Source organism: Mustela lutreola, chromosome 3, assembly GCF_030435805.1.
Source record: "Mustela lutreola isolate mMusLut2 chromosome 3, mMusLut2.pri, whole genome shotgun sequence".
NCBI classification, from domain to species: Eukaryota; Metazoa; Chordata; class Mammalia; order Carnivora; family Mustelidae; genus Mustela; species Mustela lutreola.
In genome coordinates, this window is record NC_081292.1 from 181,261,772 (window position 1) to 181,284,709 (window position 22,938).

Here is a 22,938-nt window from a genome sequence, read left to right on the forward strand (position 1 = left end):
TCTAGGATTTAATGATGTCCAGAGGTGTCTGCCTTCAGTATTAAATGAGACACCACCAATTCATCATGCTTCCATCTGACTTCACTGAAACATGTCAGTCAGTTTCTGTTTTCCAGTAGCAGCGCACAGAATTAGAACTAATGCTACCAGCACCTTTCTCAAGCCATGCTGCATAAGCAAAATCTCAACCCGAGAAAGGTAAGCAAACTGGAAAGCTCCAGCTCTGGTAATGGATGGTTTGGGTAGATAAGTCATTTTTCTTCAAGGCATTGGATGTTGTAAGGTTTAAGAGGGGAGCTCAGGACACCAGCGAAGGAGCACTGAAGTTGAGTCATTAATCCTTGGAGACGTCACATAGAGCTCCAAGAGCTATTTGGCCTTACAAATTTTATAAAGCTTGTGGGAGGGAAATGAGTACAGGTGATCTCCTCCGAGAAAATCTGCTATAAAACAGCCAATCTGAAAGAAATACATTAGGAGATAATGATTAACTTTTCTTAGAGATTTTTTTTCATTTGACAATAGGTTTTATTATAGGTCTTCTCTAAACAGTACCTAAGAGCATTTAAAAATAATTCCATTTTCAAAAATGTGATTTATCTCCCACTTATTGTGTAAAATGTCTTGTTCTTCTGATACTAAAGATGTTCTATGCCAATAAACTATTTTAATGCATCATCTGTGGCTCCTTGGGAGACCACAGCGTTTGATAGATAGCAAGAATAATCCACTGTGTTATTACAGAGGCTGCACTCAGAAGGATAATCAATAGATTGGTGTCAACCTGAGGAGAAGAGGGGGAGCATCACTAGTGGATTTCTTCTTGACTTTGACTTGAGAATATTGGTATTCCATGTTTCTGCCAGTGATCTGCATGATGGAATAGTTACTACAACATTAAGCTTTGCAGGTGACACAAATCTAGAGTGGCTGGCATTTTGCATTGGAAGATTAAATGTCCTTGTGTATTTGAAGAGCATTCAGAAATAAAAAGAATCGAACATGAAAAGGATAAGTAAAGGAGAATTTCACTGGAGAGAAGAAATGTGAGTAACCAACAAAAGAAATACAAAGGAGGAAGGACATATAGGTCTTGAAAAAGTACAGCAACCAAACACATAAAGAATTTGATTTTAGGATATGATGACCTTATACTAACAACTGTGCTTTAATTTTAAAAAGAATCCATTTACTTATTAATTCAATAATATTAAGCAAGTATCTACTCTGTGCCAGCCACTATGATGCTGAGATAGGTAAATTTAGCACCGTTACCCTACCTTTCCAACAGATCATTTTTGATAATGGGATGTTTTACTAGGAGCTAAACTGCAGGAAATGTCTTCTCAGCTTTGGAGGAAGCATGAAGATTTTGGAAGACTGTTGAAGGAGAGTCACAGAACAGAGCTAAAAAGTAAGACCTTAATTGAAGAAACAAAGTAACTGGATTTTTTTATTATTATTATTTTGGAGACAACCAGCTATTTTCCATTTACTTGAGTGGGAATTCTTTAAATTGGGCCTCACTATTGCACAATGGTATAAATAACGACAATGCTGGGGATAACCAAAGTTAAAATAGGATTTAGATGAATAGTATGGGAATCTCCTTTGTAAAACTCTGAAAATGCAATATGTCTTTTGGCCAGGGCCCCCGCTAAATGAAGGATATGGTTCACAGCCTCCCATATCCCTTCTAATTGATTCTGTCTGGAAGAGCTCAATTTATGAATGCTTTTCAGATTCTCAAATTGGAAATTAGCCCATCACCTGGACAAGAGTAAACATTTTTTGAACTTGTTCAAATCTTAGGCATTTATCTCCTTATTGAATTATAGTTTATATCAGCCACTGCCTTTGTGGTCCTAAAATTCTAATTGATATGTGGGAAAGCAGACCCTAAATTGAAGTATTACAATGATTGCATCTTAGAGTTTGTGGATATTTCTCATTATATAGACACAACTTTATTCTGTAGATTTTCTTCTTAGTGTTTCCTATCCATTTATTTCTAGTAACTATTTTCTAATTTAAAAGCAATATATATTCACCAAGTGTTTAGAAATTTATTCAGAGAATTTAGAAAACTCAGGTTAGCAAAAAAATAAATAAATAAAATAAAAATTGCCCCAAACCCTACTGCTCAAAGATATCCACTCTTCACATGTTTATATCATTTGGTCTGTGGTTTCAGCACTTATATTTTCCCTCTGTGAGAGACATTTTCACATGTAGGACATTTCCATGAGCTTACCCATATTTAGACACTGGAGCTACAGCATACCAAAAATAGCCTTTGGTTTATTCACAATTCCCATAGTAATTGCATACAGTCCTCAAACATGTGGCAGGGCCACAGCGTAAAACAGTGAGTAGGCATGTGGCATCATAGTTGAGTCCAGCCTATATTTCCTGAGTTCAAATCTACCCTGTTGCACTGGTGTGATCTTGACCAAGACAGTTCAGCTCTAAGTCCGTTTCATTATCATAACCATAACTAATTAGATTGCCCACCTCATGAGCTCATTGGAAGAATTAAATAAATATTCATAAAATATGCCTGATACAACACCTGCTACATAGAAGGGGCTCAGTAGGACTTAGTACTTCTTGTTATTGTTGTTGTTGTTATTGTCGTTGTTACAGTACTCCAAGTAAGAACCAGTGCTGTGCATATATATACATGTAACCTCCCTTTCTAGAGGTTAAATTATAGTGATCTCTGTCTATATTAATAAATACTATCCTAATATATAACTTGTAAATGTCCGCAGAACAGTCCATCATTTGCATTTATTACTATTCTTTAACAATTCCCTATACAGGACATTTAAGTTTTTTACAACTTTTCAATTGTTGTAATGGTGACATGAAATCAGAGGATTGTGGAGCTTGCAAAAGTTCAAAGCTCTTGATACGTGTTGCTAGACAGCCCCCCAGAAAGTCTGGATCATTTCACAGTCCCACCAGAAGTGTGCACCCCTCTCACTCCTCAAACTTTTACCTTACTTTCACTTAAATCTGAGGATGATAATGAAAAACTCAGCTGTTTCTCTGCCACCTGGCTGGTATTTCAAACTCAAGATTCACAAAACCGAGTTTGACTCCTTCTGACTCCTTATCTCTCCTAGTATCAACAACTCTTCAACAGTGAATGCTTAGAAAATACCTGGTCATGTATTCTTTCCAGTTTCCTGCCTTTTGTATCAAACAAACTGCAAAATCCTGTGACTTTTCCACCTTGCTGTCATATTAATCTTCACTAAAAATTCCCCAGAGGTCCACACTTGCTATGGAATAAAGCCCAGACCATTTAGTTCAGCATTCAGCATCATTCAGAGTCTGTCCATATTCTGCCCTCCTAGGGCTCTGGTCCCTTTCCTCCTTCGGGAAAACTTTTCCACTACTAAGCTCTAGGCATCCACCTAGAGCAGTACCCACCGAATGGTGATTTGCTTATATGGCTCCTTTTACCTGTATGATCTCCTTGGGATCCTCTTTCCTCTATATATTTTCAAGAGTCACCTCAGTGTCATTTTCTGCATGAACCGTACCCTAGCTCCTAGCCCCCTAAATCTGTTTCCTCTAAATTCTCATATTTTCTCACTTTTTTAAGAGGTCTGGTAGGCAAAATAATGATTCCCCCTCCAAAGACATTCTCATTCTAATCCTCAGAACCTGTGAATGTGTTATATGATATGGCAAAGAGGAATTAAGTTTGTAGATGAAATTGTGTTTGCCAAGCAGTTGACTTTAAAATATGGACAGTACCCTGGATTAGCTAGTAGGCCCAGTGTGATCACAAGAGTCTTTAAGTACAGAAGAAGGAGGAAGTAAAGTCCGTGTCAGAGCAATGCAAGATGAGAAACACTTAATTGGCCATTGCTGGTTTTGAAACTGAAAGGGAACCACTAACCAAGGACTCACTATAGGTAGTCTCTGGAAGCTGGAAAGGTAAGGAAACAAATTCTCCCTCTTGAGCGTCCAGAAAGGAGCACACCTTTGCTGACACCCTGATTTTAGCCCAATGAGACCTATTTTGGACTTCTGACCTCCAGAAATGAAAGATAGTAAATTTGTGTTGTTTTAAGACATTAAGTGTGTGGTAATTTATTACAGTTTCAATCAAGAAGCTAATACAATCGTGTGGTGAAAAGTGTAGATTTAGGGTACAGGTGAAAGTATAGGTTTAGGGTAAATATAATAAATTTGTATTCCCAGTCTGCCACTGACTTAATATGATACTAGACACATTTTTAATAAATTTATATGTGAGCGCTTTTAATCCATAAAATGTAAGAAAATATGTTTATATCATGGGGTTCTTGTAAGAATAAAACCATATTTTTAATGTATTTAATGCCCAAGAAAAATGAATCTGGCACATAATATTCACTAAGTCTTTTAACAATTAGTCCTTCTATCCCTTCACTGTGGCCTTTAACACATTCACTCTTTAGTCATTGCTATCCAAGAACTTGCTTTATCTTTATCTACATATTGAGGGTCAACAATGTGGATACTTTTTACTTTTTTATGGCAGGTTCTAAAGACATAGTAAGCCAGGTGGAGGGAAGCAAAGAAGGAAGGAGAGAAAGAAAGGGAAGAGAAAAGGAGGGGAAGAGGGAAGAGGAAGAGAGATGAGGGGAGGGGAAGGGAGAGGAGGAAGGAAGAAACAAACCAACTTGAATAAACTGATCAATTTTCAAGCTCTATTTTTATAGTATTATTCTAAAATATTCTGCAAATATGAATATGAATGAAAAAAATGGTTCTTAATATTCTTTCCAGGAGAAGAGAAATAGAAGTAAATATGTTTTGTTGTGTAGTATAATTAAATTTTAGCTTTTTATGAATGTTCTCCATCAATCAATGATACATTTTCAAATTGTAAATAGCTTGTGATGATGAAAACAAACAGCAAAAAATAGGCCACAAATTGATACAAATAATTTTCTCTCTAAGGTGTTGATTGAACAAAATGGAACCTCATTGAGATCCAATTAAGAAGAACTCACCAGGAAACCATAAATGACCCAATGCGTCTTGTGGGTTTACAAAAATAGTTCACAGAGTGAAAGAAACTATCTGTTGTTTTCATGTTTGCTCAAAGTATTGTTTTAAAAATTTTCTTAGAAATCATTTGTATAATAACATAAAGGAAGGACAAATGAAAATAAGGAAGGCAACTAACATTTCATTTGCTCTGCTCTAACCCACAAACCTGCTGAGTGCATTCACATGCATCTCATTTAATTAAGAAAGTTTGAGGTTCAGTTTGTGGAGTCCAAAGTAATCCACTGGGTTGTAAATGAAGGGTCACCAGAGCATGCTGACCATGAACTGGTCTCACAATGATGAAACAGACTGAAGCCCTGAGTTAAGGGAATTCAACGTTTGCTGAATTAATGAAATTTTTTAGCTCAGCAAGATTTGTTTTTTATTTTTTATTCTGGAATGAATCAAACTCAATTTCCTGAGGTATAACTTTCCAGTTTCATTTTCAAGGAAACTGGTTAAAACCAAAACAAAAACCTGTAGCACCCCCACTTTGGAAAGGAAACAGACAAGCGTTGACCAATCACAACACATGGCGCCCTCTGGAAGTGGTAGGTGGGGCTCCTTTCTCCCCACCTGATTTCTCATATGCAAAGAGACAACTTGTTTACCATCATTGCCAAGCATCCATTGAGCATCTGGTGGAATGGAAAGTTATGCAAACAGAATTCCACAGACACAGGTCTCTGTCCTCCTCACCTTCTTAAATCATGCAAAATTAGTTCCCTTTGACTACAGATTTTTGAGAGGATTCTGCCAGTACCTGGTACAGCAGTTTGCTATTCTGAGAAAACTGCGCTGTCACAAATCATGAGAACAGATTGTCAGTCTGCCAACACTTGTCATTTCGGGCTTTGTTGTTGTTAAGCATTGTGCCTAACCAAGAACTATTTTCTGGAATGTGGGTTTCATGAAACTGACTACCAAGACCATCTTTTATCTCTTCTTTCATGTCTCATCTATAACTCAAGATGAAAATAAGCAAACTTGATGAAATGACTAGAACTGGCCTTTTAAGAGAAAAAGTACCAATCATCTCTTCATGATTTTATGAGAGTAACCATGTACAATTCCAATATTATGTAATCAGCCCCAATTTCACACTACTGGCCACCTTCCCATATGGCCATCTTGTCTAACATTCACCATAATCCTAACAAGTAATTACTCTTAAGCCTTTATAGATGAAGACAGTAAGATGTCAGAAGGCTAAGAAACACTCTCAGATACACAGCTTGTCAGCTGTAGTCATAATTGGAGCCCAGTCCTCCTGATTTAAGTCCTTTGTTCTTCGCCACCACTTAATGCTTGCTTACCTCTGCTTTGTCTGCTGAAAAAAATGTGCTGATTGTAGGATTGAAACCCTACCAGACTCACACAGAGCTAATTTTAACAGAATAAGACCAACCTTATCTCCAAAACATTCCTTGGGCACAATGAAAATTTCTAAGCAGATAGACTAGTAAGTATAAAAGTTATTAGTTCATCACAACCCTAAGTGGAGACATGTGTTAATGATTCTTTTTTCCTGTTCAAGTTACCCAAACATGAAGAGGAAGAAGAAGAAGGAGGAGGGGGAAAAGGAGGGGGAGGAGGAGGAGAGAAAGAAGAAGAAGAAAAAAAAAAAACAAGCCTCAAGTAGAATGAAGAAGAAACCAACTAATGGAAACATGATATATGTTCATTTTCTTAGTGTTTTACACTGAATAGAGAAATTACCAATTGTTTCTGTATTGGGGAGCAGTGTGTCGTATTGGTTAGGCATATTTATTGGCTGTGAGAATCAGGCAACTCATGCAGTCTCACAAGATCTCAGTTTCCTCATCTTTAAAATGTTAATAGTAGTAATAATAATAATTAATAATAGTAAAATTCCCACAATCATTCAGGGCATGAACACAATACCCTAGCATTCAACACAGTGAGGGATAAATGGTAAGCCCTAACAAATTAGTCACAGGAGCATTATTTTATGGCTTATCATCTCCAGAATATGCATAGAAGATACTAAACTTGAGCTCCTATTAACTGAAGTATCAGTACAGAGTTATTCCATGATTCCAACAAGTTATTCACAGGCATAGAAACACCAATGAAAATTACAATCAATATTAAATATTTGCTGTCTTTCCAAAAACTATTAAGGGGGAAAGGGCCACGCAGTTACATGTCACCCTGGGGGTCAACTTCCACTATCTTTATGGAAGGTAAGAAATGGAAAAGGTTTCTAGGATTTTCCCCCATGGGAAAAAAAACAAAAAGGAATTTCCGTAGAAATGATTTTTCTGGCATTTCTGTTATAATATAAGATAATGACATCTGAGAATTTTATATTCCAAGATAGAAAACTCCATGATAAATGGAAATTAAAAAGTGAGGATTTCTTGATTCTTATTACTGAAGCCAGACTGCCCAGTACAAGCCACTGTGGCATATGGTAATTCATTTAGCTCTCTGTTCCTACAGCTTCAGCACCACAAGAAATAAGTGTTTCCAACACTGCAGCACCCACCCTTGCCACATGTATGGTAGTACCTGTGAGCAGGAATCTAGGAATACTGAAAAATGCTGATGCTAGATTTAGGGCTTAGGTTCCCACCCTCATAATAACATTCTCTTACTGCGAAAGCATGAGAAAATCCAGTCAAAACAGCTTATTCACAAAGGCAGAGGGCACGTAAACCATGTCCGCTAAACTCAGATGGTTTCACCACTGCCCTAAAGAGGAAACACACCTACAGTCAAGAGATCTCAGTCCAAGAATGGTTTTCCACATTTCCTATGGGAACCCAAAGGAAGTTTCTTTACAAAACTCGTATTATTTTTTCTAAATCCAGGGAAATTTGGCATGTCATCTGATAGGGATTGAAGGTAAGCTGCCTAGCACCACATATGTTGAATGCTTTTATTCCTTGGCAGAGTTTCATGTTAATGATTCTAGGAACTCCACTTCATGGCGTTTCCCTGCTTCTTCCAGACTGTCAATCACCAGGCCACCAAAGATCACACGCTTCGATGATACCACAGATCAACAAAACTGCCATGTTTTGTGAGACTCTCTACTGGGAAGTTTATTTTGGAGTAAGAATATCTACCAACAGACCAGGAAAAAAAGACAGTGAACTTATCTTCATTTATAACACATTACATCAGCACAAAAGGTATTTCATTAACCAAAACTCCCTGTGCTGTTCCTTTTAAGGTTCTCTAGAGCCAGACAGTCTGCTTTTTTATTCTAGGATCTTACCTAATAATTCCACATCCAAAGTGCTCTCGATGGTAAAGAATGCATTTTCCTATGGCCAGTTTAGGAGTGAATCATATCAGCCAAGTCTTTACTGATTTGAACTAAAGAAAACCTTCCATTTGGCACAGAAAAAAATGATTTTTCTGAAAAATTAATGACCAGCAAAATTCAGTCATAGAATTTCCACAGTTTTCATATATATAAATGTATATGTGTGTATATACACATAAATATGTATGTATATATAGTTGTACATATGCATATATATATAGTAGACAATTATATAATTATGACATCCTAATCTCAAGTAGAGAGAAAAAGAAGGAAGGGAGAGAGAAATGAAGAAGAAAGGAAGGAAAGAAGTATAGGAAGGAGGGAGGAAGTTTAAGTATTTAAATGGTGGTATAAAATCCATTCAAATCTCAATCAAATAACCATGTATTCTCTGCTCATTCAACCTATATTTAATTAATGAATGAGCAAATGGTTGAAACATTTCAAATTATGATCAGCAATATTAGTAGCAATTGTAGCAGTCATAATAATAACCAACACCTTTTTAGTGCATGCATTAGCCAGGCACTCTCCGAAGCATTTTACATCTATTAATTCATTTAATCTCAGAGTAACCCTAAGAGGTTGGGTACTATTTTCATCTATATTTTACACATAAGAAAACTAAGAAACATATTTTAAGTAACTGGCTCAAGACTTCATGACCAGCAAGTAGCAGAGCAAGATTTGGACCCCAGGCTCTCTAGCTCCAGAGTCCATATTCTAATTCCTAACTGTTTTCTGAAAACTTGATTCTAATTGACTTAAACAAACAAACAAAAAATAAATAAAAGCATTGGAATTCAGAGGGTGGTATAATCAGTGATCAATACTTTTACTTCAATAATATCTAAGTTCTTTTGATCTATCTGTTCTACAACATGCATTGTTGCTCCTTCCAAAGTAATTTCCTTTTGTGGATACAGGTTGTCCTTTTTGCACTTGGAAGAAGAGAAGTGGGATGGGAAGGAACCGTAGGTCTCAATATTATTGAAATATAAATCTGCACTCCAGTTTCATTGAGCCAATTTAGGACACATACCCAACAAGTGAGTTATTTGTGACAGAATGACATTCAAGAGTCAACCAGATTGTCCACTATAGTATTCTGCTTAGAAATGGATATGGCGGAATCCTACAGAGAGACCAATTTTTATACTCTATTTTCAGAACAACTCATAATGACTTCATCATAAACTTTATGAATTAGCACACTTCTAGGTTAACCTCCAGTTCTAGCATTCTATGATCTTATGAATTATTCAATTTTCATTAACATTTCTCAGAAGGAAAAATACTCCTAGAGAAATATTTTTATATACCAAAACTTTCTTATGCACAATTAAGCTTGTATCACTTGCCATGTTGATGACTTAGAAGGAAAAATGTGATGAAATAAAGAGAAACATGCGTCATTGACTTTGCTCTCTTTTGCTCTCTTAGGAACCCCATCATACTATGATCTGCCCAGTTTTGTCCACATGATAAGCACAGGAATGGACTTGAGACGAGACTGATGTGTGGCCTGCTAACAGATGTTATACCAAAGAAACTGATCTTTGATTCAGTTGGTCTTATGGAGAACACTCAGGAAGTTTCCCAGGTTGTTTTGTACGGTGAGCTGGCACTCAGGCCAACTAAGTCACCATATCACCAGCAAAGGACATGAGAATACAACTGCACCCCAGTGTGAGAGGGGGGCACATCTCACCTATGCAAGAACTTTAACTCCTTGCAGGTGGTCTCCGCAGCTTTGTTGTGTTCCTATAGCGACCTAGGACTTCCAAGCCTTCACCTAGGAGCACAGCTGCTTCTCTCCCGCTTTTGTAACAGTCTTCAGTTTCCATATCCTTTGCCATTAAAGAAACATTGTATTCAATAACTGTGTCTATCAGCCTCTTACCATCAATCACATCACTGTCCCATAGAGACACTCATGCAGTTACACAGGAAATTGAACAAGAGCAGTCTGAGAGTCAATCATTTTCTGCGGTTTCTATGTATTGAACCTAGAAATGGCTGAAAGGCAATTTTTCTGAGGTGTCCTATATGGTTCTGCTGGCATCCGGGAACACCCTGAAATGACTGAAGAGATTCACTTAAATTAACTGTCCAATGGGTTGATGAGAATACCTCTCTGCCTTGGCAGTCAAAGTAATTCTCTCTTGAACTGAATTCTTTAGAACCTACTCAAAAGAGTAGTTCACAGACCAGCAGCAGCCACTGGAATCCAGCATCCAGTGTTCTATCCCAGACATACCAATTCAGAACCTGAATCTAACAAGACCTCCAAGTGTCTCCTTACATACATTAATGTTTAGGCACTTACCACTGCTTTCAAAGACTGCCTTCTTTGGCTTGCAATAATTAATTCCCTCCCACTGCATCATTAAATAGGAAAAGCATGATGGATCAGTCACATATCCACCCTGGACCTATATCTTCAGAATAATGTAGTGAATGAGACATATACACAAATGATACACCGTGTAAGGACAAGTGGACCTCTGGAATTCTAGCTACTTGCTCCTTAGGAATCAGTGAACTAATTATTATGTGAATAATAAAACTAAAGTCTAAAATGTTTTCCCAAAAAACTATGTGAAACACAAGGCAATCTAATTTAACTAAATAGAACTATTTCCTTCTGTACAGAGGCTTGACAAGACATCACTTCCATTCTCGGGGCACCTGGGTGGCTCAGTGGGTTAAAGCCTCTGCCTTCAGCTCAGGTCATGACCCCAGGGTCCTGGGATCGAGTCCTGCATTAGGCTTTCTGCTCAGCAGGAAGCCTGCTTCCTCCTCTCTCTCTGTCTGCCTCTCTGCCTACTTGTGATCTCTGTCTGTCAAATAAATAAATAAAATCTTTTTTAAAAAAAAAGACATCACCTCCATTCTCAAACTTGTGAAGGCTGGTCACATGAGAAGGTACAAACTCAATAGAAGACAAAAAAGGAGATATAGTATAAAAAGAAAGATGCAACCAGGAGGCAAACTTCAGTTTCATTTAAGGAAGAAGTCCTTGATAGTAAGAACTATCCATGGTATTGAATATGCAGCTCTGAACATTGTTACCCAGACTGCATTGAGAATAAAATCCAGTTTCGGATCATGGCCTACATGTCAGGCTTATGCACCTCCGACTCTTTTCCTCCTTATTCACTGCATTTGTCTTGCATCATACTAGCTTTGTTCTTTCTCTAACCAATTTCCCTCAGTAATTGAGATCAATTAAACCAGCCAGTAGGATATTCCATTCTTTGTCAAAATGGCAAGCCCCAACTTTTTTTTTTAATAAGATTTTTAAAAGATTTTTTAATTTATTGATTTGATAAGCAGAGATCACAAGTAGGCAGAGAGGCAGGCAGAGTGAGAGCGGGCAGGAGGCTCCCTGCTGAGCAGAGAGCCCAATGCGGGACTCCATCCCAGAGTCCTGGGATCATGACCCGAGCCAAAAGCAGAGGCTCTAACCCACTGAGCCACCCAGGTGTCCCCAGTCCCAACTTCTTAATTCAGTGACACCTACACTATATCTCCATGTGGAAGTACTCCTCTCTTGAGAATAAAAACCATCAAAATTACAGATCTTAGCATTCTAGGGATGGGAAATTAAAATTCGGCAAAAGGATTATCAAGAATAATAATGAGAAGAACCCTTCCTGCCATATATTGATCACTGATTTTGCCCTCTAAGAAAGAACCCCAATGTGTTGCCTCTTGTTGGAAAATTAACTCCATCTTCGATTGCTCATTCTCCATTCTATAATGCCAGTTGTTTCTGGGTATTGGAGTATATGATAAGTCTTTGATAGTGGAGCTAATCTCTTTTCCCACCAGAATGAACCTCACTCCACAAGTGACTGAGGCCATGTGGCTGGGTATCGCTATTCCAATTACACTTTTAGCAACTGGAGAAATAATCCCAGGAGGGCTCAGTTTTTCACTTGGCCAATTATGAAACACAACTTGGGCCACAATTTCATTTATTACTTGAAACCACAAACCTCCAGTTGACTCATGGCCACTGAATTGTTTTGTGTCCCCAGGAATTAGCATCAATTCAGAGCCAGCATCTTATTACTTTGTTGTCTGACTATTTCTCTCCCTGTGGCCCCCTTTCCCATGATCCCTCTGGTAAGTAGAAGAATTAAGTGAATACTTGGAAACGATAATACAAACTTACCAAACTCCATTGTCTCCTTTATTTTTATTCATAATACTCATCACTACATGAAATTACATCAGTATTTATTTGATTATTTGGTTATTGTTTATCTCCTATCTTCCTGATTAAAATATAAGCTCCATGAGGACTGGATATTGCATTCATTGTTACATCCCCAGGACTTAGAACAGTGGCTGATGCTTCATCAGCACTTAGTAAATATTTGTTTAATGAATGAACATTTCTAGAAGGCAGTTTAGCAATGTGTATCAAAAGCTTTAAAAATATGTAAAGCCTAGAGCCTAGAAATTTAACCTCTGAAAATTTATCTTTAAAATATACTTAAATCTGAATAACACTCAGTATTTAAAGAACTGTTCATTTATAGCATAAAAGTTGAACAAATTGAAATAACCTAAACATACAATTGGAGATTATTCACTCATTCAGTCAATAAATCCTCCTATAAAATACCAAGCACAGGGCTGAGTGATAAGGACAACCATAGTTAACAGGAATAAGATGATCCCTCAAGGGTTCCAAAGAAATATAGAGAGACTTCTGGTTTGTTTGTTTGGTTGGTTGGTTGTTTTTTTGTGGTCATGGAGCAAACAATGAATGTTAGCTTATGGATACTCCAACTAATAATAGCAATAATAATGAGGGTACTTTACATTCGCATAGTACTTCTAACTTTTCGAAGTAATTCTCCAGCTATTATATTTCTTAAAATTAGGTCATATTAAACTGCACTTGAACTTCATTATTAGAGCTTTTCTGTGAAGAGAGTTGAGAGACTGTTGGCCCTTTTACGTTAATTATGGACATATAAGATGAATTAATCAGATTCTACCGTATTTGCTATTAGGGTCACTTGTGTGTGGGGGGGGAAAGCCATTCTCTGCAGGGTATGGAGTAGGATGCAGCAGAGAGGATTATGCAAAAACAAAAGTTCTTAAAATGATTTCAGTTTCAAGTAGACCCTAAACCTATTGTCTTGATGAAGCATCATTAATAGTCTATAAGAATACCACTATGTTGCAGAATCAAGTTAATTAGCAAAGGTAGATTTACAGTGAAGCTCCAGGGCCCCTCGCTAGCATAGGCCCCACCCAAAGCTCTGGGAGGAAACAATAAAGTAATTCATGGCCATATGTTTTTGTAAAATTGCCCCAAAAAAAGAAAATTTAGCTCAATCAGTTTAGACTTTTTCCACCAAACTTTGTCTCTTTCACATTTTTCTTTTGTCAGATTGTGCTAGAGTGGCTGGAGGAAGGGCTCTCCGTAGGATATGCAATGCCCCAGGCAATTATTTTTGTGGGGCTCCTATCAATATAAACACTTTTATTAAAATATATTGTAAAATCCGGGGGTGTATGTGAGATAAAATCAGAGCAGTGAGAACAAGGACTAGTGAGGGGCAATACATAGGCCTACACCCAGAGCTCAAGCCAAATAGTTAACAGGGGACCATCAGCTAGCTCGGAGCTCCAAACTCATCCTGTGTCAGAAGTGAGTGACAGTCACCTTAAATCAGTCTGTTAGTGTTCTTCTGATGGCCCACATCCCATGATCCTATTAAAAAAAATTCCCTACTGGCTAGCGAGTGCAACTCACCCACCCAGCCACTCTAAAACTGTATCCCACAGACCTTTGGGGAATCACACCCACCCTGTATATGAGAAGATGGGCAGAGAGTATCCCAAGAGTTAAAATGAGGACCAGGGCCCATGCAGGCTGAGATCCAGTGTCATGATGCCCCTGGATCCTGCCCTTGGGTATCCGGGATGCAGATGATACTACCAGTCCCAGCCACTTTCAGGAACCAGAGAAAATCTGAGGAAGGCACTCCAAAGTACATGGCCCCTCAGCACATGTGCCCACCCACGATAGAGGCTTTGCTCACTAGAGTCTAAGGGTAAATATTGCTCACAGGCATTTTAAATGTGTAGTTAAGCAGATGTTGATTTAAAGGAACTACTTGGATAGTTTAGTGAAATACACTTATTGACTTGCCAGTGTTTCCATGTGTAATTAAATTATTGCTAGCGACCCAAATGCAGAAATGGCTTCCAGGAAATACTCCTACTACCCCTGTGCCAATTCACCCTACACAAAGGTGCAGGGCCAGAGGCGGTGCCATGATATGCACTTACACAAGAAAAATGGAGGTAGTAGGTAGGCGCAAGAAACAAAGCTTGAAAGTAGGGAGCCAGAAGCTTGTCTGTGGAAAAAAAATTTTCAATCACACAGTTCATATATAAGGGGAGTATATAGAAATTTCCTTAACTTTGACAATAATCTTAATAACTTACATATAATTATCAGTAACAAAGTGTGACACCAAGAAGCTTCTAAATCGTTAGCATTAAACATGCTGAAGGAGAAACTGGATTATCATTCCATTTTCTATACAGGAAATGTTATAAAATCATTACCACCAGACAATAACAAGATGGCTAAAGAGTATGCAACCAAAACTGTAGGAAAATGTAATCTAGAGGGCTGTTAGTTTACTAATAGATCAGCAATGTTTCTGGATGTGATTTTTTTTATGGCAGTTAACTTTTAAAATATGTAACTCGCTGTGATTTCATTTCTCATTCTAAATAAATTTTAATTTTCATATCTAATTTTGTATTCATTGTTTTAAAAAGGTCCCCCAAATTGTATAAGCTTCCAGGTTCACAAAACCTAGATCTATCCCTGTTTATAGGGTTATATCTTACATACATTAAAATAGCTGACTTATCAATTGAAACTTGCCATGGGCTATAAAAAGAGACATGTGGATTTATGAGTTCCTCTGGGTAGGAACTAGAGCATTTACTCCCCAGAAGGAGCCATTCACACATAGAATCAAATAAATGCATATATTCTTATCAAATGAGACTTTCACCAGATGTAAACATGCACATAAATAACCCCAACCTCTTCATTCTGACTGTTAGAAGACAGGATCATATCGTGCCTGGCAAAGTTCCTGTTTCTGAGAATTCATTTAATTCCTAAGCAAGGTTTACATTAATTTCATCTTTGTTTTCCTACCAGCTCCTACTTTCATGACATTCTCTTGGGAGAAGCTCCTAGAGCATTGAGGGCTGTTATGGCCAGCTGTGCGGGGCTGGGCTAAGGGCCAATGTGTGTAAATATGTGGAAGGCCATTGGGTCAGCAGATCCTGGTGGGTTCGGCTCAGGCTGCATCCTCGGAGGGGCGGTTCTACACTTCATCACTGGAGAAACTGACTCCCACAGCCACATATGCTACATGTGACCCAAAACACACCATAGTGGAATTCGAGCCCTTGAGTTTAGGGTGGTCACTTTCAGAGCAGCAGATGGAAAAAAAAGCAGGATCCCAGTGGGAGATATTAGAAAGCTGGAACACTTTAGAGCTAATCTTCTATAATCTGATTTTAAAGCAGTTTCCATGGGACAAGGCAGGAGTAAGACAAGGTGCATCCTGTTACACTCGATATGTAAGGAAAGGATTAAACCAGTTACTTACTCTAAATTTAGCTTCCACAATTAAACACGCTCTGATCCTCTGAATTTGTGCTGGTCAGGGTAATTAACAGGAACTTCCAGAACAAAGCCAGAAACAAAATCTCAGTGGCTTAATAAAATAAAAATTTATTTCTGACCTACACAAAGTCCAGTATGAATGTCAGTGTGACTCTCCACATAGTGACTCAGGCTGCTTCAATCACGTCCACCAAATTGCTGCCCTGGTGGCGGACACCTGGCAATGGAGGGTAGAGAAAATGGAGGACCCAGCAGAATTTTGACATGCCCCAGGACTGGAGGTGGAGTTTATCCTTTCTGCCCGCAGTGCACTGGCCAGGATTCAGTCATATAGATTCATTTAGTGGATGAACAGCCTGGGAGATATCACTTCATATCACTGTACGAAGAAATGAAAGCAAATGGTTTTGGTGTCACCAAAACCCAGCTAAACATGGAGAGTTCATGCCGGCTCTCCGTACACCCAAAAACCCGTCGGGGTGCTGAGAAGACGTGAGACACCTTACCTGTTGCTGGCGAGTATATATTTGATTGTATGCTTTAAATTAATATGGAAAGGTTAGAATCTGTCTTGTATGATTCTTCTTGTGTCTGAGCAAATCAATTGACCGTGTCTTTTATTTGGTGTTAGGCTGACATTTGCTACGTAGATTGAAGCTGAGAGAATAAATATTGAAAAGTCAGAAATGCCCTCTTTCATCAATGCACCATCTCTTCTAGGCTTCCCAAGTAACTCAGTGGAACTCTCTGGCCCCTAATATGTTTTATTTCAGGCCACCTGCCATCCTGGAGTTTTGCAAGTCACTTCCAGTTAATTTAATAAACTAATTTGAACTGAGAAGTTAGGCTGGTTAATAATGACTTCAGATATTATCACCTCCCTGTTCTGATCTGCATTTTAACCAGCACTCTTCAATGCCTTAATCAATGCTTCTTCATTTTGAGCATTTCCTCAATTATATTTCATTGAAAATCAGCCTCTTGAAGTGTTAGTAAGGCATAAATGGGTAACTCTCTTTTAGCCAAGTTTAGATGTCCTCAAGTGGCGATGTGTTATAGCTCTTCTTGGAGATTCACAATTTACCTGAGAATATTACAATATTACTGAGAAAATGCAATGAAGACATCAGTCTTCTTTGTTTATTCCATCCAGTTCTCCCCAAATTTTTCAACCCTAGAATTTTTTTTTTTAAGATTTTGTTTATTTGACAGAGAGATCACAAGTAGGCAGAGAGACAGGCAGAGGGAGAGGGAAGCAGACTCCCTGCTGCGCAGAGAGCCTGATGCAGGACTCCATCCCAGGACCCTGAGATCATGACTTGAGCTGAAGGCAGAGGCTTAATCGACTGAGCCACCCAGGCGCCCCCTAGAATTGTTATTCGTTAGTTTTCTGGTTTTGGGTTTTATTGTTTCTTTTAGTTTTTGCATAATTCATACACAAGTCATGCTATATATCAAATGAAGAAATTTAAAGCCCAACAGAGGGCCAGTAAGGGTAATAGTAAAGGCAGGGAATTTTCTTAAGGCCTCATGAGCCATCCCCGCTGTTTGTGGGGCTGTGACTGGCTTCAGCTTCTCATTCTTTCCATGGCCCAATGTCATGTGTATTTGTTGAGCATCGAATTCTGTGTTTTTTCAATCAAAATCAAGGTATCCCTAGTGATTTATCGAAAAAAAAAATATATATATATATGAATCCAAATAATCAGTTCCCTCATAGGAATTCCAATCTCTCCCATTTAAATTAAAGTAAATCCGCAGACAGTATCACTGTTTTCTTTCGTCTGCTCCACATTAAAAAAAAAAAAACTTAAATCAAATTTTTAATTTTTCCACTTTGGGCTTTGCACTTAAAGAGAAAAGAAGAACTTTGTTCTCTCACAGAGAGAAGGACTTCTAGAGAAAAATAAACCAAATAAACCCAATGAGCCCCCTACCAGCAGTCCCTGACTCTTCCAGCTTTTACCCACTGGGGAAAAAAAATAAACTTTCCATTTGACTCTCCCTTGCTGACAGTCTTCCAACTGCATCACAAATTGAACTTTAAAATAAATAAACGAATAAAACCAGCTGCTATGGGAAGGGAAATGCAGAGACGGATGAGTAGGACCTTTATGAGATAGGAAACCTCAGTATTCACTGTTCTGAAAACATCCAACTCAGGGTTTTTGACATGGCCCTAATATAAATGGAGAAATAAGGGGGTTTTCAGCAGTACAGACTGAAGACCACATGTAAATAAACACTTAAGGCTTTGTGTAGATGATTCACCCAAACTAGACAGTAAGAAGGCATTTAAGGCAAACCTGACCAACTCCTTCCCATTCCAGCTCCTACTAAGAATCTACAAATATCAACCATTAGACAGCAAAAGACAGCACTGGCTATTGGAGTTATTGAAATGACTGCAAAGGGTTGCCTGTGTGCAGATGAGTCACAGCTCCTCACCTATAGCTGCTTCCCATCCATCAGACATGATGCCTCCAGCCAGATGAGGTTTGCAAAGAAAGCTAGTGCCTCTCCCCCATGTCTCTCTGTTCACTCAAGGTATAGATATATATCCCTTCTCTCCAAGTGAGCTGTAAACTCGCTAGCAACTGGGAGCATCTTTTAGACTATGACTTTATAGCCTTCACAATGTTTGGAACACAGCTTTAGACTTCACAGACAGGTAGTGGGGATAGGTACAGATGGATCGCAAATCATGACTTGCAGGGTTTTGTTTTATTATTTATTAAACATGTAACCTAAAGCAACTTACACCTTCTCTGCCCCTCAGTTTCTTCATCAGTATAGTTGATATAATAATAATTAAAAAATTACTGCTTCCTCAGAAAGAATGGGATACAGAGTAGAGGGTGGGCTGTGGATGGCTGCCATTCAGGATTGAGAAGTTCCTCTTTTCGACTTCAGCAACTCTGCTTTCATCTATCTACATACTGGAATTTCATGTAAAATGGAATTTCATTTAAAGAAAGGATTGTGATGCTTTGGAATATTTGGAAAAGAGTGTTGTGTGAGAATGTGATTAATAAATTGTAAAGCAGTGTCACTTATTTTTACAACATTGCCTTAGGGTGTAATTTGCATAAAGGAAATGTATACATCTCAAGTGTACATTCAAGGAGTTTATTTTTTAATATGTGTGTATACACATGTATATACTATCCAGATAAAGCTGGTAAACATTTGTTCACCCAGGGAGTTCCTGCATTCTAGTCTCTGTTCATTAGCCCCCTCCCACAGGCACAGGCATGTCCCCAACAACCCCTCATCTGATTTCTGTAACCTATTTTAGAACTTCATAAAAATGTAATCATATAGTATCGGCCGTTCTGTATCTGCCTTCTTTTCTTTCAACACAACACCTAGGACCCTCATCCATATTGTTATACATAACCAAAGCTAATTTTACCCAATGCTGCATAGGTTTCCATTGTATGAATTTTTCCCAATTTGTGTATCTGTTGTATGGAGCTGTTTGTGGTTTGGAACTATTATGAATAAAGCTGCTGTCAATATTTGTGTCTAAGTCCCTCTGTGGTCATCTGTTTTTATGTCTCTTGGATGAATATTTAGGAATAGAACTGCTAGGTTATAGTGTACCTACATGTTTACCCTTACGGTAAACTGTCAATTTCCCCAGTTGGTTCCACCATTTTATATTCCTATCAGCTAAGTATGAGTTCTAATTGTTCACTGGCATTTGGTTGTGTCAGGATTTTAAGTTTTAACAACAGCAGTGTGTTCAAAATATCTCATGGCTTTAATTTGCATTTCCTTGGTGTTAAATACATACTTAAATGCATTTTTGCATTCTAATATATTTTTATAGGAGTGTTGTACAAGTTTTTGCCCATTTAAAAAAAAATTGCAGTATTTGTGGGATGCCTGGGTGGTGCAGTTGTTGGGCATCTGCCTTTGGCTCAAGTCATCAGCCCAGGGTCCAGGAGCATCAGGCTCCTGCTCAGTGGGGAGCCTGCTTCTTCCTCTGCCTGCCACTCCCCCTGCTTGTGCCTTTGCTCACTTGCTCTCTCTCCCTCCCCCCCCCACCTCTGACAAATAAATAAATAAAATCTTTTTTAAAATTGTGTGATTTGTATTTTTATCACTGGTTTCTAAGGGTTCTTTATATTCTAAATAACAGTCCTTTGTTAGATAGATGTGTTATGAGTATTTTCTCCCTATTGTGGCTTTTCACTTTTTTAATACTGTCTTTGAAGAACAGAACGTTTTTTAATTTTTATGAAAGCTCACTTAAAAATTCTTTGCCTATATAAGGTCTTAAAGATATTTTCTTCTTTCTTCTAGAAGCTTTACAAATTTAGCTTCCACATCTTGGGCTATCATGAAAAGTGTATATTTTTATTCATTAGTTTCTTACTTGATCTTAACTAAGATGTTTGAGGTTACAAAATACCACAGACAACTTGATTTAAGACTTAGAATCTTGATTGAGATATCAATAAAGAGTGTATTGAGTCTAATCTCACTGTGTCTGTCTACGCAAGCAGGCTGTAAAAGAACTGGAAGGAGAACCCTTTAGACAGTGAAAAAGGGCACCGTCCATAATAAAGACAGACAAGAGGCATGAACCAGGACTGTTTCTGGCAAACCCAAACATGTCGTCCCTCTAAATTCAAATCTTCTGACATTGCATTAAGGATCATCCTTGGATATTTCCCATTAACAATGACTTCGGTTAACAAAGGTCTATTTCTGTAGCATACCTACATTTATTGCAACTAAGAAAACAGTATTGAGGTGTCAAAAACAGTTGACTGAACTCGTCAGGGTTGTCTCTCAAGAGAGGGCCAGTGGGCCTCAGATGTTTCAAAATCAAGACTTGTAACTTTTGCATCCTTCAAGACTGACCACTGAAATGGAACAAAGAATTTTCAACCCTGGTGTTCTGTAACTCCTTTGGGGAGCTCTCCTAAAAAGATATATTGTTCCTGCTCCAGTTTGCATCACCATTTGGTTTAATTATTATTCGTAATTGGGAAATAATTAGATAAAATGATGATGTAAACCCCAGTGGAAAATAGACATCTCTTAAGAACTCTAATGTTTTCTGTCACTTAAAAGGAAGGGGATATGACTTACTGGAGGAAAAAACTAATTAGAAAAGCAGGCATATCTTCTCCCTCTCCTCATATTTCAGGCATGCTGGCAAGTGCTCAAAAATGATCAGAGAGTGGCCTATTTCTCAAGGACCCCAGGAGAGCATGATAATTTAAATCATCATCTCAGGAAAGTGCCTTGAGCACTTGTCTTTGCCGTTTTATGATCTTCAGTCAGGAGAGAGAGTTTGGCTCTCCAGACTGGCATGGCCATGCAAACTATGGGTCGAAGGAAAACCGAGGTCACACCCACACCAAAGTGAATGCAGGCAAGTTAGAATCCCTGCCAAGAGAAACACATTTAAGCAAAGTGAGGAGCCAGAAATGTTTAAAACAATGCTGTCCCCCAGCAAAATGAAAACAAGACTTTTATCCCGGGACACCAATCGGCTTTCAGAGAAGTTTGACCAATACAAGGAGATGAGAGCAAAGGGATTAGATATTCAGATGTGGGCCTAGCAACTTCAAACTCTTCAGTAAACTTAAAACTCTGTTTGGAATTAGATCCTTTTATTTAAAAGTTGGATTAACAATAACAGAAACAAAAATCAGTTAACTGCTCAAGAAAAAAATATTTTCATCCAAAAAAAGGCAATTTCATAAAAATGACATCCTGATGAAAGTCCTATTTAAATAACCCCAGTTTGAAAATGCAAATGTTTATTAATAAATCATAACATGGTCATTAGAAGATGAAAAACAGGAAGGTCTGAAAATAAAAAAGTAGGACTGAAAATATACCAAAATGTTCTAAATGCTTTCTCCCAGCTGGTCCAGTTCAACTTGTACCCTTTGACAATTAGAAAGTCAGTCTAGCTCTCTGAGTCTCAGTTCTTGGCTATAAATCAGAAAGTTTGTTCATGGTCTTAGACCAGCCTCTTTCTAGCAAAAAGCAGTAACGTCAACATATCTAGGCACAAAAATTAAGCCCAAGTTAATGAGTTCTAAGAACTTCAAGTACAACCTGACTCTGAAAAGATGTTCTTTTTACCTTATTTTCCCCTCATTTCTCCACTTATGAAAACAATAACTCCCAGACTTGTTCCAAGTTTCATCAGAACCTTTGACTATGTAGGACGTAGGCATACTCAAAACTGTACTTTTCAAACTGTTCAAAACTAAGTAGTGAAAAACCATGAAAGAAAGGTCTCCTGTGATTGGTAGTGGGACACATAGACTAGTGAAAACTGTGGAAGAGATCAGCTACTGTGAAGAAAGGCTTATTTTGAGAAGGTATGACTCTAGCCAAGTGTTGGAGAGCACCTAGGTTCTGAAGGAATAGGGTACTCTTGGCAAAGGAACCTAGATATGCACAAAAGCAATACGTGCAAGAGGGCAAGAGGGGAGGCTGATCAAAGCAATGTACTAGTTTGGTAGAGAATTTGAGTTGAGAATACAAAGAGAGCCCAGGGGACCAGAGAGTGAGGTGCCTTCTATATCACACAGTGCATGAGCTTTCACTAACTGGTGATGACTCTTTGGAAAATCAAAGGACTGTCACATCACAATAAGCACAAGTCCTGTCCTGCAAGGGTGCCTACTAGAACATCCACATCTGTTGGGTTTTTGAAGAAAAGATCAATGGGAGTGGATTGGGAAGGAGGGAACAAAGTTATGATTATTAGGAGCTTTATGTGAATGGTTAAGAGTCAAATCAGAGTCACTGGACCAGATTTTCCCAATTAATTCAGACTTACCGATCATATCAGAGGTCATCTTTAAGAAGGTGAATAAACCTAATCCTTGCTTCTTCTTCACATTACCTA